Source organism: Arvicola amphibius, chromosome 3 (genome assembly GCF_903992535.2).
Source record: "Arvicola amphibius chromosome 3, mArvAmp1.2, whole genome shotgun sequence".
Taxonomy (NCBI): domain Eukaryota; kingdom Metazoa; phylum Chordata; class Mammalia; order Rodentia; family Cricetidae; genus Arvicola; species Arvicola amphibius.
In genome coordinates this window covers 24,794,107-24,813,754 of record NC_052049.1, presented here as the reverse complement: position 1 = coordinate 24,813,754, position 19,648 = coordinate 24,794,107, and positions in this window count along the sequence as shown.

Genomic DNA, 19,648 nt, shown 5'->3' with positions numbered 1-19,648 from the left:
CTGAAATTGTTGCTGTAGGGTTGCTCGTGCCACATCCCCACCCTTGCTTTAAATCTGTCGATTTAGGGATGCAGGCGTCTTTCGTTTCTAATACTAGTGATTTATCTGTCGTCTCCATTATTTCCCCAGCTTTTCTGGTTGGAGGGCTATCAGTCTTGCTGACTTTTTCAAGCCAGAAGTTCTGGTTTCCACATATTTTTCTCTTCTACGTTTCCGCTAGTTGGCCTTTGTTTTGATATTTACTATTTCTTCTGCTTTGCTTGACTTCTTTGGTTTAATATTCCCGCAATTTCTTAAGATGGAAGCTGAAGTCAATGACTGGAGGACTTTCTGATGGAAGTAGCTACTGGTGTGTGTCAGGGGGGAAGAATGACTCCTGTCCCTTCTGCTCCCTTACTTCTGTGACTCTGAAGGCGTGAGCGTTTGTCTCCATCAATGAGTGCTGGAGTTTCCATAAACTATGTGTGCTTGGAACCTATCCGGTTTGGAACCATTTAACCTAGAGATAGTGTCAGATTCCACAAATTGAGGGCTCAGTCCCAGGACTGCCCCTGTTTCAGATGCCAGTCTCAAGTCCTCCTGTCCCTGCCTCTAATCTCACTCTAGGAGAGCAATGCGAGGCTTAGCGATGTGCATAGCTTTTCTCACATGCGGTCCAGGGATCAAACGCAGATGGGAAGGGTTGTGTGGAAGTTGCTTTCACCTGCTGGGCCATCTCCCTGTTTCAGTCTTCCTCTAATAACAACACAAGAGGAAGAGTGGGAACAGAAGGAAAAGAGGGAGGAGGGGGAGGAGGAGGAGGGAGAGCAGAAGGAAGAGGGGAAGGTAGGAGAGGGAAAAGAAGGAGGACTGAGAAGGGGGAGCAGGAGGGGAAGGAGGAGGAGCAGAAGAAAGACAGGGAGGAGGGAAGAAGGGGAGGAGGGGAGAGGGATGAGGAGAAGCAGCAAACAACTAACTGAGAGCTAGTTAGTTTCTTCTGGGGTAGGGTCCTCGGCAACCCAGGCACCTCCCAGGAGGCTTTACGGTTAAGGGTTCTTCTGTACTTGCCACACTGGAGACCAAACTTCCCAAATGTAAATCTTTGAGGGACACATTCAAACAATTCCCAAACCATAGCGCATGCACATTTACATACATTCCTGCCTCCCAAAATGTTGCTTATAATGCCACCCTCATAGACAAACAGCTGTTTCGACTCAGGGCTTAGGAAAGAATCCCTTTAGAGATGCATTAGTGCAGTTTGGGGAGGGAAACAGAGTGCATGCCTGTGTGCGTCCAATCTGCAAATCTTTCATGAAGCCCAACTCCTCCATTTACTTCTTCATCACTACTCAGGGACCATTAATTCTCAGTCAGAAGGTAGGAAGCGGGCTCAACAGAAATTCTCTCTAAATATCCAGCCAGTTGGCTAGTCTGTCCATTGACGTTAGACAGGTCCAGGCCCCTGTGCGCAGGGACTCAGGGCCTATGCTGGTCACACTTTCAGCTGATCTTGGTTTCCGATGAGAGACTGAAGGGTGAGAGGCCTGAGCAGGATTATCCTTTCATCTTCGAAGGACAGATGATGAGTTCACTGGTTCCCTTACACGTGTAGCCAGTTTTCCTGGATAGTGATCTATGCTTCCCATTCTTAAAAGCACAAGCTTCAGGGTCATGTGCTGGCTAGTCTTAAGTCAATTTGGCACGCAGCTAGAATTATCTGAAAGGAGAGAAACTCAATTGAGAAAATGCCTCCACAAGATCCAGCTGTAGGGCATTTGTTTAATTAGAGATTGATGGGGGAGGGCCCAGTTCATTGTGGTTGGTTTCATCCCTGGGCTGGCTGGTGGTACTGGTTCTATGAATAAGTCATGGGGAGCACACTCCTCCATGGCCTCTGCATCAGTTCCTGCCTCCAGGCTCCTACCCTGCTTGAGTTCCTGTCTTGAATTCCTTCCATGATGAACACAGTGATGTGGAGTGTGAGCCAAATAAGCCCTTTCCTCCCCAACTTGCTTTTTGGTCCTAGTGTTTCTTTGCAGCAATAGAAACCCTAACTAATTTAGTCATCAAGAGGTAGGACAACAGGGAGTCTGAGCTATCTGTTTGGCAAATGTGGCTATCTGATAGCAGAGATCCAATAAGAACTCCTTCCCTAGATTTGTAAATGAACCCTCTGTTTTCTTACAGGGAGATGCCAATGAGAGGTGGATAGGAGGCAGTGGTTTCTCCATCATCACAGTAGAAAGAGAACAACAGGAATCTAGGGGAATAAAGGAAAGGTCTATGCTCTTTCACTCTGATTTGGACAATTGTTTCCCAAAGGCCAGTGTGTAGATCTGGTTTCTATAGTAACGGTGCTGGGAGGTGCTATGGACTGTTAAGAAGTGAGATTAGAAGGAGATCCTTAGGTCTTTTAGAGTGGCTCCCCCAAAGGGACTGTAACTCCCCTATCTATGCCTCTCCCTCTCTTCCAACACACTCTCACCCCACTCCCCTTTCTCCTTCTTTCTGTCTCCAGATGCATTTGCTATGGCACGTGGGCTTTTACCCTGATATACCACCCTTGCCAGACTCCTAAACAACTGGGCTGTCTCATCTTGGACTTCAACCTCCAGAAGTGTAAGCCAAAAACAAATGAGAAAACAAAACAACAACAAACAAAACAAACTCTCTTTGTCTCATAAATAGCCTGTGTCAGGGTTTCATTTATAGCCATGCAAAGCTATACAACATCCTTTTATGTTTTCACATTTGGTGGCTCCTTATTTGAAGATACATACATACACACACACACACACACACACACACACACACACACATATATATTTTCCAATAAGGACTGTATCACAGCTGAAGAGGCTGCCACCCTCCATGATGGGTCTGTTGCCACTATAGAGATGAAACCCAAGATGTCTACAGAGAGATTTCTGAAAGGATAGATGGCAGAAAAACAAACCGCCCAGCTGCCTAGAGCAACAGGTAGATGCCCATGGAGCCAGGGCAGGAGAGGTTTCCTTTAGCAGTGGTACATACATGTTGGCTCATAGGTTAAAGGGATGGAGCCCAAGAAATGCAGTCTCCCTAGGCTCTAGCTTTCTTTGTCTTGACATGTGACTTGGAACATTTTAGGGTGATCCTGTCCCAGGATCAGTCCACCTTTTTCAACAGCCACCATGAAGTTCAAGTAAGAGCATCAGGCTCGGGCACAGGAGGGAGGGGCTGGTAAGTCTTAGGATTTATGCATCGTTCCCTGTGGTCCTTCCAGAGGCTTCAGCAGTTATTTTTGCTTGGTTTTTTTTTTTTTTTTTTTTTTTTTTTTTTTTTTTTTTTTTTTTTTTTTTTTTTTTCTTGAGACAGGGTCTTGTGATTCAGTCCTACTTTGCCTGGTTCTTGCTGTGTAGCCATTTCAGGTCTGGGAGACGTTCTTTATCCCTGACCCCACAAAAGCTAATGTTTATAAGATAATTATTAATAAAGGAAACTTTGATTAAGATGGTTGGGGGACTCCGATGTGGATCTCATATGAGTAAAAGCGAGTTAGGGGCTGGGGAGAGAGGAGAGGAGTATACTGTGATGACAATGTCGTTTTCATTTCCCATTCCTCCCTCCCCTCCCTTTATGCTACTACTATGTATGGATAGTGGCAGGATGTTTTCTCTGGAGTCGTCTGCCTCCCTGCTTCCCAGGATAAACACGACCCACAACAGTTTGCCAAGCAGAGCAAGTCCAAACTCCTCAGTCCCCTGCTTAAGACTGGAAGTGAGTCAGGGCCACACAGCGCATCTTCCTCTGTACAAAAGCCACTGGTCTTTTGGGGACCGGACCTTGACGTCATTAGCAACAGCAAGTGCAGCCAAGTGGCCCTCTATACCCAGACCATAGGCACAACGACAAAGTTAACGAGTGACATTTTGCGAGTTGTCAGATGGGTCCAGGGAGCTAAGCTTTAGCAGAAGAGGACTTCTTTTTCCCATGGTTCTTCATTTCAGTCTGCCATCAAACAATTGATAGGGAAGTATTCATCGGACAGGGACTCTCTAAGCTTATACTCACTAAGAACCAAGTAGATTTTTTTTTTAATCCTGATTAAGACTAGGTCACAGTGGGCCTTGCCTTGTACTCTTTACATAAAAACACCTCACTACTGAGTCAGCCAAGAGGGATCTGGGGAAGCAGCAAGTCTAGAGAGGAAAAGTTGAGGGATTAGCGCTTGGGGTCTGTGTGTTTGCTGCTGCCTTGAAGAGGAAAGAGGAGTCAGGGAACACAGAGTGCTCCAATGGTGGCCTGTCCCCTAGATGCTTTGATTACTTTGGCCTGCGTTTCTTTGGCTGCCAGCTTATTCAGATCCAGAGAAGGCATGGGGCTGCTGGCACCAGATTTTTCTTTACTGAAACGGAGACAGAATTCTAAATGCTGACAGCAAGATGTATGCTTGACAGTTGGCAGGGTAAGGGGAATGAAAAGAAAAGAGGGATGCAGGGTGATGAAAAAGTTCAGTTTCAGTTTCATCAGGATCCTGCATGGTATAGGAAACGGAAGAGAGAAAGAAAATTAATTGCATGAAAATAAACCAGAGGAGTAAGGGGGAGAAACACACACACACACACACACACACACACACACACACATCAACACACATACACAAACCTTTTGGCTACCTCTCAAGTTAGCCAAGAATTAATTTTTAGATTTTTCATCTTAGCCATTGCATTTCAAGTACAGTCACCAGTAAATTTTTTATTTGTCTTTAAACATCTTTTTTTCTTAGGCCTCAACCTCAATAATGTGTTTATATTATATGAATAAATAATTTCCTATTTGCTTAGTATTTCCCTCACGGCCACCTTTTCGACCTCTAATTGAACGCAAATGTCTTTATTGAGGAGACACCGTTATTTCACTGAATTCCAACTCCCCATCCGGAATGATCGCATATATTCTCACAGGAAAGTGGGCTCTGTGATTTACCCGGGTAGTGTCAGAGTGGCTGAACTTGACCATGGGGGTCATCTTCTCTTGTTCTAGGCTTCCCTGGTCTATAGCTTGAACCCTGCAATATGTCTGTCCTTGGTATTTCCTTAATTACTAGGCCCGTAGTCTAAGTGGCATTATGTTCTCATGAATAACTGTTACATTTACTGGGCTTTGTTGGCAGGACCCAGCGGGAGATCTGTAACTCTTTGCCTTGTGCCAAGAGAAGTCATGTTCTAGCAAAGATCCCGTGAAACAAAAATATCCAACTGCATGCTTTGAAGAGGAATTTGGAGACTTCTGTGGGTCTTTTAAACTTGCCATCTGCTGAATATTTTTTAACTTGTCCCAGCCCTCTTGATGAATGGATTTAGATATTTCAAAACCACATTCCACTCTCCTCCCGAGTTTCTAAGGGAGAAATAACACACACCTGGCTGCTGTCACACCCACTTGTGGCTACACCCTAGAAAATCTAAGAGGAAAACCAACAAAAATGTGAAGGCGAGGATCCTTAGAACCTTTTAAAATCTCAGTCAAGGCTATTGGACATTAGCCCAGATTAGGAGTGAGGACCAATCTGGTACCTCTGTAGAGCACATAGAAAGACTTGAATGCTTTAAGTTCTAGAAAATGTAAATTTCAGTGCTGAGGGGAGAAAGCCAGTCCTGCCCATCCATAAAGGGGCTTGGTGCTAAGTTTGACATGACTTAGCATAGTTACAGGGATATGGTCCATGTTTCTAGTAAGTCCCCAGTACACTTCTCTGAGGGAACATGCTATATACTGTTTTCTAGAAATCCTGCTGCAGAATGGTTGGAGGCCTTTCAAACTGTAGGTTATGATCCCTGGTGTCAAAGTACCAAGGCCTAGAGCTTAGTGTGGAGGACTGTGATGGAGAGGCATAGGGCATTCTTGGTCGAGGGACCTTCCGGAGAATCAGAAGATGCTGCTTTTGCATGACTATTCGATATGTTGCCACATCTTTAATTCATCACAGTTCTCGTTGACTTTGGGGGTACTTATGGATTTCTTAAGGACTTTGATGGGAAGGTAGAGTTCCTGGTGCTTATACTAAGAGGTTCTTTCTTATCAGGGCATAAGAATACCTGGGAATTCTGTGCGCAGGGATTGTGAGTGTTGTGAGAACCCAGCGATTATCAATTTCAAGGGCAGAACGTGGTCCTTAGTGCGTTTTCCCCCTCAGTACCACTACTACCACCGTTGCTGCATCTAGACCCACTAACAGAGTAACAGCTGGCTGGGAACCGTTCATTGGTGCCAGGTCCATCTCAGTGCAATGTCAGTACATTCCTTACCAGAGCACCCAGGTTTCCAAAAGTCCCACCACTTGAAAGAAACATGAAGGATGCTTGGTCCTTGGGTATCTAAACTGTGACATTAATTCTAAGAATCTGAAAATTCCGTTTCCTCTTAACTAATTTGAATTTACATTTACTAGTGATACAAGAACAGTGAACAATGTGTTGGAATAGGCAGCTTAGCACCTGCTTGTAGACCAAGGCACTTTCAGTCACTGCTACTGGAAAATCCAAGCCTAAGAACTGGGGAAATCTGGACATGTACCTAGAAAAGCCTGGCCAATAGGTAGGAGTTCCTTGTGGCTCCCATCTTCCTCCTAGCCACCATGGTAGTGCCCTCAATAATTACGACCTTCTACTCATTGAAGACCTTTGTGGGAAAGGCTCTTCTGCCCTTCCGTTAATGAGTAACAAAACTATTTTGAAGTATTGAGTGCAGGAAAATTAAAGGTGATAACAGTGCTAATCCTTGGGGTAGCTATATTTAGACAGTTTCAACTATCTGTGTGATCTCTTATATTTATGTATGTGGTAGAGCTGGGGACTAGAAGCCCTAGATCCTGGCTCTGCTCATTTTCTGCATCATCCTGGGATGTCTCTGAACCTCAGGTTCTTCATCTGCATGAGAATGACAAATGCTTTAACTTCATTTCATTTGTAGAAACTCAGCAATTCTGGAAGTCCTTGGTCGTTTAACCCTTTCATACCCTTGAAAACTGGTGACCCCCCACCCCGCCCCTGGAAAGAGTTTTTGTTTTTGTTGATTGACTCTTTCAATATACACCTTATGAGAAATTAAAAGTAAGCACATGAAAATTGTGTATTTAACTGTGACAATAAGCTAATTACACATTAATACAAAGAACATATTTTTGTGAAAGTTACTATAGTTTTCAAAACAAATGCTCATCAGCAGAAGGTGTGACATCATCTTACATTTTTGCAGATCTTTTCACAGTCTGCCTCAATAGAAGACAGCTAGTCTCACCTCTACAGCTTACATTCCATCTGCTGCAATATGTTGTTTGGATAGAAGCCCATGCTGAGAATCTGGCGTCATGCAGGTACACGCTGAGAAAAGAGGAATACTTTTTGTAACTGTCATAGATTGTTTTAGAACTCTCCTTTAATGCTATTTGGAACTTGAAAAGAGTATTAATTTAAGATTAATTAAAATACCAAATCTGAAACCATTTCAAAAACCTTTTCATACTTTGTTACATTGAAATCAATTGGCTTCTTGTGCTCATTGAGTGTTGTTTACCCACGAATAACGTTGTGACAGTATGCCTTAGTCACCTGGGAGATACTGGCTCATTGAATTATGCTTGATCTTCTAAATTCTGTCACATTTTATTGTGTAATATCAAAACTCTAACTTTGTTTCCATTGTTAATATCACCAGAATACATTTTTTTAATTAGTGGAAGGCTTCTGGGACAACAGTGTTTTCAAGTTTTTCATGGGTCCACAATTTCATGTTTATTCAAAGAATATATAAAATGGAAGAAAGCAACTAACAGGTCTTCCTCTGATTTGTGTCTTTTTGATGATTACAGTTTGTTTATACGTCTACACTTTGAAAAATGCGTGGAAGGGCATATATTCTTCATTCCGTAATTCAGGACACTAAAATATACTCTGTAATTTCTACATGGATGAGAAATAATCAAATGCTCAATGAGAGACACACAGAAAGATTTTACCTCCATGCACAAAAGGCAATAACATGACTTCTTTGGGAGGCTGTTGGGTATCAATGCACCAGAGCTTTATGACGAGTTCAGGATTATTTTACATATGTGGGACAGCACAACAAATCACCTCAAAGCCTAGTTGTTTAAAACAAAGCAATCCTTTATTGTGTTGGGTAAATTCTCTAGGTCAGACATTTGTGTTGTTGAGGTGGGCAAGTCCGATTAAGAGGCGGCATGAGGTTGCAGCAAGTCAGAGCCCGGCTGTTGGACTAAGGTCTCAGTTTCTCATTATGTGGGCACAATCATGTTCCTTGAGTATCTTACTTAATACCTAGTGGCTGGCTTCCTTGGGAATCCCAGAGGAGGCAAAGTGGAAGCTATGGTGTGGTGGTCTCAGAAGTCACACGGCCTGTCTGTGTAAAGTCTTACTGGTTTTCATGTCAGATCTGTTTTTAGGAAGAGGTTCAACAAGCATGAGAGTTCAAGGAGCATAGAATCTCTCAGAGTCTTGTTGGAAGTTGGTCATAACTGACATCTGTTTTAGGAATAGATTCGCCTTTGCTACATGCAGGTTACTTAGCCTTTATTACTTAGAAGATCAGGGAGTACTTGATCCACAGGTAAGCCAGACAATTTAGAATTTGTGTGGCATTTCATACAACTTAGAATTTGGACAGGGGATATAATCCATACAGGAGAAAGTATGAGGGTGGAACATGGAAAATGGGACCTAGGTTTTGCACCATCCTTTGCCATCCAGAGGCTGGAACCTTAGAAAGCCAAATAGTATTCTAAAACTGAAGCTCATTCTCTATGAAGATAGTGGCCTCATTCAGTATATAATGTTTATTTTAACTGAGAGGACCTCTGTATGACTCCATATCTCTTGTAGGAAGGAAAATAGTCAATCTAGGAGGCTAATTAGGAACGGCCTCATTGGTGGATTTCTTGTCTCTAAGTCTGATCTCTGCAGGGCTGGTGGTCTTGGTCTCGAAGGGGAACCACTCTTACCTGAAGACACAGAAAGCCCATTCTTCACTGACCATGTACACTGCAGCTGTCCAAGTTTCTATAAGCAGGAATAAAGTCTGTGTATAACAGGGATATTGAACCATTTGCCAGAGTCTTCAAAGAGACAGTCACCAAGATGAGGTTAAATATCATGGATTTTTATTGGAGCAGAAGTCTATGCAATATAATTTGTGGTAAATGTGATGCTGTGAGAGAGGGGTCCCTGTGTGATGCCAGTCTAACCTTGAGTGAATGAAGAGGGAAGAAAGCAGTGGAAAGGGGTCCGTATTATCATGATGTCCAGGGAAGCCTGAAGTCCTGTGGGAAATCTTGACTCAAAGTCAGCCATCAGGAGAGTTTTCTTCGTATCTCTGCAGTGTCTAGTTATTGGCCAAGCTTATCCTAAGGGCAAAAGCTGCTTCAGAGGTCATCCAGCTGCAGGGAACACTGACTAATGTTACATCTTACTAAAGTTCTGCTGGGTATGTTTTCGCTGTTACCATGGAACTTTGCTTGCATGAAGAGGCAGGGATGCTTTGATCCAAGAGATAAGGGGTTTACATGTTTGCCCTGGCACTTCCTTACCTATCCTCACTGTGAATATATGAATATGTATGCCTATATATCCTATATAGGATTGTAGGCCGTTAAGAAAATGTAGAAGGGTTACTGCTATAGGCTGGATCTGAAAGTTCCTCGAAGGTGCATGTGATGAAGACTTCATCTCTAGCTTGATACTATTTAGAAATGTTAAAGGTTTAAGAGATGGAAGTTAGGGAGAGGTCATTTTGTTACTAGAATATGTCTTCAAAGGAACTGTGGAATCTTAATCCCCTCCCCCTTGCTTTCTAGCCCCATCGTGAGTGCTTTTGCTTTGTCACATCTTTTTTTTCAGTAGTAACCGTGGACTTGCCATAGGTTCAGCAGCAGTAGGGCCAACCAGCCACAGCATAGCCCAAATTGTGAGTGAATGAACCTTTTCTCTTTTTAAGGTGATTATCTGTACATTTGATATAATAGTGGAAAGCAGATTAACAACACAGATTAAACTTTGAACATGGCATGGCAGATAACATAGACTTTGTTGATTCAGTCCTCTTCCCAATATTCCTCCCTCAAGCCCCACTCCTCTTTGGTGGGGGAGTCAGGGATAGCCAAGTGATGATACAGTTTGGCTTGAGACACAAGCAGAATTCTTTAAGTTGTCCTTTGTCTCTTCTTCCTGATTTCTGATTGAACTGAGATAATGAGCAACAATATAGCTGTAATACTGAAACCATGAAGAAAAGACACAAGAGTTGTAGAACAGAATATTTGTTTGACCATGTAAAGATGTGCTGCATTTGTTTAACTATGTAAAGATGTGTTGTTATTTTTACCTTGCCTGCCTAAGTCACCTGATTGGTCTAATAAAAAGCTGAATGGCCAATAGCTAGGCAGAGGAGGAATAGGTGGGGCTGGAGGGCAGAGAGAAAAGGGAAGTCAGCTAGTGGGGCAACCCACCACTGGCCAGCTAGCCAGACATGGAGGAAGCAGGAAAGCAGGATGTACTGTTAGTAGATGAGGAAAATGAGCCTCAGGACATCACATAGAGGAATAGACATTTTAAGGTTAAAAAAAGAGATAGCTAGAAACAAGCTAGTAAAATTACATAAGATAATTAATAATAAGTCTCACAATTTGGGTGCTGGCAAGAAAGTCTGCTCCATATAGCAAATTACAGCCGCAGAAGCATTTATGGCTGTGTAGGGAAGGAAAACTAAAAACTTGTTTTATTCACAAGCAATTCATGTCCTATAATTTGTATCTAATGTGTTCTTGTTTGGTATCTATTGCTCTGATAAACATCATGACCAAAAGAAACTTGAGGAAAAAAGGTTTATTTCCTCTTACATTTCCAGATAATAGTCAATCACTTAGGAAAATGAAGGCAGGAACTCTAGACAGGAACAGGAGTCAGGGACTGCTCAGCCTACTTTTGTGTGTGTGTGTATGCATGTGTGTATATATATTTTATATGTATGTGTATGCATGTACATTTATATGTATGTATGTACATATATATCCCTGATTCACCAGTCCCAAATGGGACTGAATCACTAGTCCCACATAAAAGTATTAATCAGGAAAGTGTTCCACAGGCCAATCTGGTGGGAACATTTTCTCAGTTGAGGATCATTCTTTCCAAACGACTCTAGCTTGCATCAAGTTGACAGAAGACTAACCAGGATAAGGTGTCCTTGGGTATGCATGCAAATGTAGGGGAAGACACAGAAAAACAAATATAAGATTTCTTAAAAACCAGAAATCTCATAATAAATAAGCATTTATATACAATTTATATATGTTTTAAACTATTTACTTATTTTTATATGTATGAGTGTTTTGCTTGCAGACGTGTATGTGTGCCACAGGTGTGCCTGGAGCTGTAGAAGGGCAGAAGAGGGTGTCGGATCCCCTAGAACTTGAGCAAAGGAGGGTTGTAAGCTACCATATGGGTACATGCCTAAGTAAAGAAATTTTGCAGAAATGCAACCAGGCCAGTCTGTACAATGTTACTTGTGTGTATGTTTTCAGGATTGATCATTGGCTTTGGATAGTTAATTGGTGTACTCTTCCCTGTAGAAGGTTATTTCACCAGCTGTCAGCCTTTCTTAGTTGCTCGTAGTTCTCTGTGTAGATCTGTGGACTTTCCACACTAGCATGCTGCTGTCCTTGTTCCGCTCATGTTTAGGTAGTCATGTTGGTGAGACTTTGTGTGTGTAGCTTCTGACTTTCCTAGATGACATGACCTCACAGCAAACCTCACAGCAAAAAGAGTGTCTGGCCCTTACAATCTTCCCAGTCCTCTTCTGCAATGATCCCTGAGCCTTAGGTGTGGGAGTTGTAGTGAAGATATATCTGTTGAAACTAAGCTCCATAGCTCTGCATTTTGAAAGGTTGTGGTTTTCTGTAATGGTCTCCATCTGTTGTAAAGAGAATTTTCCTCAGTAAGGTATGAGGACTACACTTATCTGTGGGTGTAAGGACAAATATTTAGAATGTAATTTAGGAGTTATGGTGGTTTAATAAAGTGGTGGTTGTAGGTTCGTCTCCAAGATCACTGATTCCAAGATTCACTAGCCCTGGGTAGTTGGCTAGGTTTCCAGTATCAAGCATAATTTTCCTCATGTTGAATGGGTCTTAACTCCAACTAGAAAGCTGTTAGTCACTACCAAGGTATGTGTGCCACTACTGCTCCTTTATGGTTATTGTGCCATACTGGTCATTGCTGTGGTATCTTATCTGGGTAGGACTGTTGTTTGCTTCCCTGTTTTGGAAGCTTGCGTGGCACCTTTTGGTACCTCGAAAACTCGTCCCCAGGGAAGAAACATTAAAGTCAGTCCTAGCTCAAGGGCCTCTGGGCCCTGTGTCTGAAGTGCTTGACGTCTTCAGCAATATGGACTTAACTTCTTCTAGAGGCCAACTGAGGGTTTCAGGTTAATAATATGGTTGGTTAGTAAATAGTTCAATTCTTTGTGTCTGTCTCAGACATCCTTACTGCTATTTTGCTGTGCTTGTTCCTTCTGCATTTGTCCCCTCCCCACCCTAACTTGAGCCCCATTTCTCTCCATTTTCCTGATCAAATCATTTGCCCTCTGTGCTTCCTTCTCCATTGCTTTCCCATCTCTTATCCCTACCCTGGCAAAAGTTCCATTTGACGTTCCGGGTTTTTGTGGTTATTCCAGGACCATTCCTTAGCATGTACCCAAAGGACTCATCACCCTACTTCACAGATACTTAGCCGCGTTCATTGCTTTTCTGTGTACCGCATCTAAGAAATGGAAACAACTTCAGCTGAAAACGGGTAATGAAAATGTGATGTGTATACCCAACGGAACACTATTCAACTGTAAAGAAAAATTAAATCACGAACTTTGCACGCATGTGGGGAGAACTAGAAAAGATCATCTTGAGTGATGTAAAGAAAGACAGATATTGTATGTTCTGTCTCATCTGAGGCTCCTAGCTTCTGGTCTTCAGATGAGAGTATATATATCCTCCACTATTTTTTCGATAGCTTGAGTCGTTGGTTACCGTTGTTTGTCGATTACATTACCATTGTCTTTTATTATACTTTAGGCTTTTAACTGTTTATCTTTTAATTGAATGTCATTTATTCTATTCCAACATTTATTCTTTTTTAATGTAAAAAATCCTTGACAAAAAAAAAATGAATGTTATTTTCATACAACTGGTGATGGTCTCCTGTGGTCTGACCGTTATTGACTTCAGTGAGTAGGTGGGTTAACGTGCCTATCCTCTATGGAGAGGTGAACTGGCAGGCAACTGAGGCACACAGAAGCTGCTCAACCAGTTTTTAGACTCGGAAACCGAGTTCACAGTCTAGCCATAGCAGATAGACTATCACCACTAGGTGGCGCCCAGCCTCACCAGGGACTAGGGGAATTTTTTTTTTTTTTTTTTTTTTTTTTTTAAGGGTTGACACAGTAATTGGTACCATTTCACATTTGACACCTGAAGACTCTTAGATGTCAAATATAGCTTATCACCTTTTATTTCTTTGTTATAAGACTATTTTAAAAACACACTCTTCTAGCTATTTTAAAGTATAAAGTGAGTCGCTGTTAATGCCGCCTTACTATGCAAAAGAGTCTTGAAGTCACTACTCCACTTGGTTGTTATTTTGCACCTGTCTATCATTTTTTCTCCATCCCTTTCTGGTCTGACAGATGACAAGGCTTTTTTCTCCTACTTCTATGAAAACAACTTATTTAGATTCTACGTGCACGAGATCAACTTGACCTGTCTTCCTGTACTTGACTTACTTTGTTGAAGTTGGTTCTGTCCTTCTACTACGTGGGTACTAGGGATCCAGCTCAGGTCCTCAGGTTTGGTTGCAAGGGGCATCTTGTACGCTCCACCTCATTTACATTTTTAAAGCTCTATCTTTTGTTTTGTTTTCATTATTGTTTTTTTTTTTTTCCTAGACAGAGTTTTTCTGTAACTTTAAAGCCTGTGCTGAAACTAGCTCTTGTAGACCAGGCTGGTCTCGAACTCATAGAGATCGGCCTGCCTCTGCCTCCCGAGTGCTGGGATTAAAGGCGTGTGCCACCACCGCCCAGCAAAAGCTCTATCATTTTATTGTTTGAGTCTGATACCTTTTATTGCCTTGAAGCAATCATGTTTACTTTGAAGTATATTCCCAACTATTCTTGCTATTATCATTTCTAGTCCTCAGAATAATTATTTACCTATGTAGGTGTTGGCTAATGCTCTGAGATCTTGACATTTTCTTTTTTAGTGATTTTCATTATTACCTTGGTTTTACCATGCATCCTGAATTGTAATTTCTTGCATTGCTGTGTGTCTATTTCTCTCCAGATTGCTATGGTTTCCACTGGTCATGGACCAGTGATTCTGCTAATTTCTTGCTTCTGATTCTTGCCAAATGCAGATCAGCTGAGTTCATACTCCAGACCCAGACTTCACTTGGAGTTTTCATAAGGTAAATATATTTTCCCAGCCAGAACCCAGAAAAGGCAACTTAATTCTTGCTGCTTTTCTGAGCAGTAAACAAAGTTCTCATTCCCTCTTTGAGTCCTAGAAGGAGTTTTGAGAGTATAAGTTCTAAATAGAGATCTCAGCTCCTGCCTATCCACCCTGGAGACTAAATTTACTGTGGAGCCCACTTCTGGGCCACATTCTTTCCTGGTCCCTGGTGTGTCACTTAGAGCTCATCTTGCTGATTTGGAACTTCCTCTTTTGTTTCCATTACCTGCGAGGTATCTCAGGCCTTTTTCAGACTAGGTATTTTAAAGCTGTTAAACATGTATCCCATATTTGTATGTGCTTAGAAAGGGGCTTTAAGTGAGGCCTTGGCAGCCTCTTTGCACCGTGTCTTGGTCATCATACAGCTCTCACTGAATTGAATCTGACCACATTCTTTCTCTCTACTGACCTCAGATCTCAGCGAAGCTGGACAAGCCAGATGTATTAAGCTGCATACCCCAGATTCCTTTTCTGTTTCATTTCCATCCTTTCTCATAAATAACTGTAGACAGCTAGGGCTGGAAGAGTCCTACAATCCTCTTATCTGATACTTCGTAGATCAGAGGAGGAACCAGGGCCCCAGCTAGGATTCTGGATCTGGGACCTTCTATCTAGAGTACTCCCAGATTCATTATCCTGAGCTCAGTGTCGAAAAAGAAGCGCTAGTTATAAACATGCCAACTGTATCACATCAGGAAAACACTCATTGCTTTGGAGAACTAGTGTGCCACCTGGAAGACAGAGACTGAGACTACATGCCCCTCTGCTTTAGTATGTCCCTGGCACATCGTAGGCATTGACTAATTGTTTTCTCTCATTTTGTAATTAAAGTCCCATTTTTCACCTTGAAAACTTTTTTTATAGGTTTTCACGCTTATCAAGTCTTCCTACCAAAAGATCACAGAATATCTGAAGATACATCAAATTAAAATTGATATGTAAAAAAATGAGGACAGTACATTATTTTCCATATTTTTTTTCAAACTCTGTATTGAACAATTGTTCCACAGGCTAAGACAATTCTGTCTTAGAGAACTACCCAAAGACCATCCAATTGCAAGTGAGGTTGTTGTGGTCTTGAAATACTTTAAATCAGTGCTCTCAATTTCATTATCAATAGCTGTCTTCTCATTTAACTGACAAGTGAGTTCTAGACAAGTGACAGGTGGCAAACTTATTTTTTAAAGGGCCAGACAGCAAATATTTTGGACTTTGAGGGCTCTAATCTTTGGTTTTTTTTTTTTTTTTAACAACTTGTTCAAAAGACAAGACTTTTGGTTCACAGATTTTTTTTTTAAAGGCAATAGGCTAGATTTGGCTAATTGATGTGGGAAGTCCTTCAAAATTTGGGCCTAAGGATATGCTGCTTTGGAATAAGTTCTGCTTTTGTTTCCACAGAAGATGAAAACCTGTGGATTCCTTCCAGGCTAATGTGGTTTGATGGAACAAGGCTCCCCAAAAGATCTCCATAAACCCTAAAAATACTTCACCCAACAAACAGCATAAGCAGTTTTGAAAAAACTATGTCCAAATTTCTAAAATGATTGTTTATAAATATTTGTTTTCATTTAAAGGGGTTGATTATAAGTGATTAATGGTCACAGTCAATTTCTAAAAAAAATAAGGGAGATATGACATAGAGGTGAATACTACTTTGCATTGGTATGGATCTTAGTCTATTGATACAAATTTAAGGTCAATTTTGGTTTTTTGTATTTCTCTTCTTGTTTAAGGGTTATGTTTAGACAGTTCATTTAAAAATGTAATGTATAATGAAAAATTGCAGATTAATAAGTAGTCATTTATAATAGTCAAACTTGTAGTCATGATAATTAGGTTTTCTAGATATACAGAGATATATTTCAGATGGATAGGTATTCTTCAAATCTTTCAATGACCTGCAGAACATGACATTTAAAAGGTTTTAATAACTTAGACTTTTCTCGACTGTGAGACATGTCTGCTTCTGTCAATACCAATCTACTTCAAGAGGATGATGGGCATTGATGAGGCTCCTTATGGAGTTTGTTAGCCATTTGGGCAAGAAACTAGTCTTGCCTAGACTGCTTGATGGTATTCTGAATAAACTGGACATGAAGCACCCACAGAAAAATGACTGCTGAAGTTGCCTAAAGAAGGTGAGACAGTCTTTTGGGTTCCTGCTTTGTGAAAAAGTCTGCCAGACATTCTGCACAGGACACAGAAGAAAGTGACTGATGAATTTTGTCATTACAAGACAGAACAGATCTTCAGATTTTCTGCTTTATAGAAAATTTTGCTGCATACTCTGGGCCTGTAGGCTGAAGATGGATGCCCCAATGTTACAGAAGAATTTTGTGTGATTGTCCAGGCAGTGAGATGTCTCTGTCAATTCTAGAACTTTGGAAGTTGCTTACAATGCACTTCCTGTTTACTTAGGTAATATTATATTATTCTGGGGTCTTTGAATAGTTGAAGACAGATAGTTATAGTCCTCCTTAGTTGTGATAAAAGATAAATTATATATGAAACTTTAGACTCACAAAGAAATGCTGCAATTGTAATTTTTGCTTGATACCTGTTTTATGATATGTAATTTTACTATGTTAAAGTTAAAACCTTCCTTTTTAATTACACAGAAAAGGGGAGATAATGTGGGAAGACCTTTTGTATTTGTATTGCTTTTATTGACTAATGAATAAAGCTGTTTTGGCCAACGGCTTAGCAGAGTTAAACCAGGTGAGAAATCTGAACAGAGATAGAGAGAGAAAGAGAGGGTTGGGTGGAATCATGGAAATACCATGTAGCTGCCAAAGGAAAAGGACATGCCAGAACCTTAGGAACATTACTGGTAGGCTACACCTCATGATGATACACAGATTGATAGAAATGGGTTAATGTAAGATATAAGAGATATCTAGGAATACACTAGAGTCATTTGCCAAACAATGTTGTAGTTAATATAGTTTTTGTGTGATTATTCAGGTTTGGGAGGTAGGAAATGAACGAGCAAGAGTACTCTGCCTACAGCCAACTAGTCTAACTGTGGTTTACTGACCCTTGTTCTAGACCAGTGGTCCTCAATCTTCTGAATGCTATGACCCTATAAGATAGTGCCTCATGTTGTGATGACACCCAGCCATAAAATTATTTTGTTGCTACATCATAACTGTAATTTTGTTAGTTATAAATCTTAATGTTAATATTAATCTTAAAGAATATACTGATATTCATTAAAGGGTTTGGACCGACAAGTTGAGAGCTGCTATTCTAGACCCTCATCTTCTGATCATGCCCATGTTGATTTTTTTTTCAGTGGCTTTTAGAATGAACTTGAGGACATTTGTTCTAATGACTTTGATAAATTTTTCTAAGACTGGCAGCTCTTTTCACCTTCTGTTTCTCACCCCTATCTAGTCTTTTTTAACTTAAAAAAACAGAAAGAAAAAGGTCTTTAGCACATGTTGCTTCTATGGTTTCTGCACACACAATCACTTTAACCCATCAGGAAGTGATTTTCTAGGTGGCTAAATGAATGTTTCCTGGCATTGCCTGTGTTACAGTAAACTTGGAACATACTAACAATTTGTACAGCTCATAATTGTGGTGGGAGGTGAGTGGAAGAAGGTTGGACAGAGATAATTGTCATGGCCAGAGTCAACTGAATGGTATAGAAACTTTGCATACTCCAGGAAGTTTAGCAAATCTACTAGGAACATTCCATAATAAATATGTATAATGAATACTAGAGTCAGTCTCATACTTAAAACCTAACTTTAAAAATATTATGCTTATTTTTTGACAACTCACACATATGTACAGTGTATATTGATTATATAAACACACAATTCCTCCCTTACCAGGCTCCCCAGTATTTACCCCTCCTTTCATTATGTCATCACTAGGTCCAGTCAGTTCAGAATGCATGAGAATATGCAATCTACCTATGATCATACACCAGAAAAAAAATGACTGCCCCTTCCCCTGTAGCCACCAGTGTCAATATCTCCTCAGGAGTGGACCCTTACGAGTCTTACTCCATCCATGGTGGGATGAACCCTACCCCATGCATGGTGGGATGATCCTTACCCCACCCATGATGAAATGAGCCTTAACCCATCCATGGTGGGATGAGTCTTACTCTATCCATGGTTATATGAGCCTTACTCCATCCATGGTGGCATGAACCTTACCCCACCCATGGTAGGGTTATTGACTGGCTTGGTCTTGTGCAGGTAACCATAGTGACTGTGAGTTCATGAGTACAGCAGCCACATCATGTCCAAAAGACTGCATTTCATAGCACTGCTTTTCATCTTCTTTTATTCTTGTATTCATTTTACTTCTCCCGAGTCTTGCAGGAGTGGGTAGGGAAATTAAGTAATAAGGTGAACCCAAAGAAAAACATATAGAGTCCCACCTGGAAATTAGAATCAGACAAAATTTTGGGAGCAGGAGGATAGGGGGTAGAAGGAAGGGGAGAAGGGGGTTGAGGAGTGATGGAGGAGGGTCATCTGTTTATGTGTTACTTTCGTTGGTTAATTAATAAAGAAAATTGCTTGGCCTCATAGGTCAGAACATAGGTAGGCAGGGAAGACAGAACAGAATGCTGGGAGGAAGAAGGCAGTGAGACAGACGCCATGAAGCCAGCCACCAGGTCAGACATGCTAATCTTTCCCAGTAAGCTACCACCTCATGGTGCTACACAGATTATTAGAAATGAGTTAATCAAGATGTGAGAGATAGCCAATAAGAGGTTAGAGCTAATGGGCCAAGAAGTGTTTAAAAGAATACAGTTCCCATGTAATTATTTCAGGTAAAGCTAGCTGGCTGGCAGGAAGTGGCCCGCCACACCTCATCACTACAGAGGAGAACTTGAGGGAATAGGATAGTTGAGATGGAGGAAAGACAGAGATGTGAGCAAGGAAAGAGATATCTTGATTGAGGGAGCCATTATGGAATTAGCAAGAAACTTGGCTCTAGAAAAATGCCCAAGAATCCACAGGGATGACCCCAGCTAAGACCTTAAGCAATAGAGGAGAGGGTGTCTGAACTGACCATACCCTGAGTCAGACTGATGATTATCTTAAATATCACCATAGAACCTTCGCCCAACAACAGATGGAAACACAT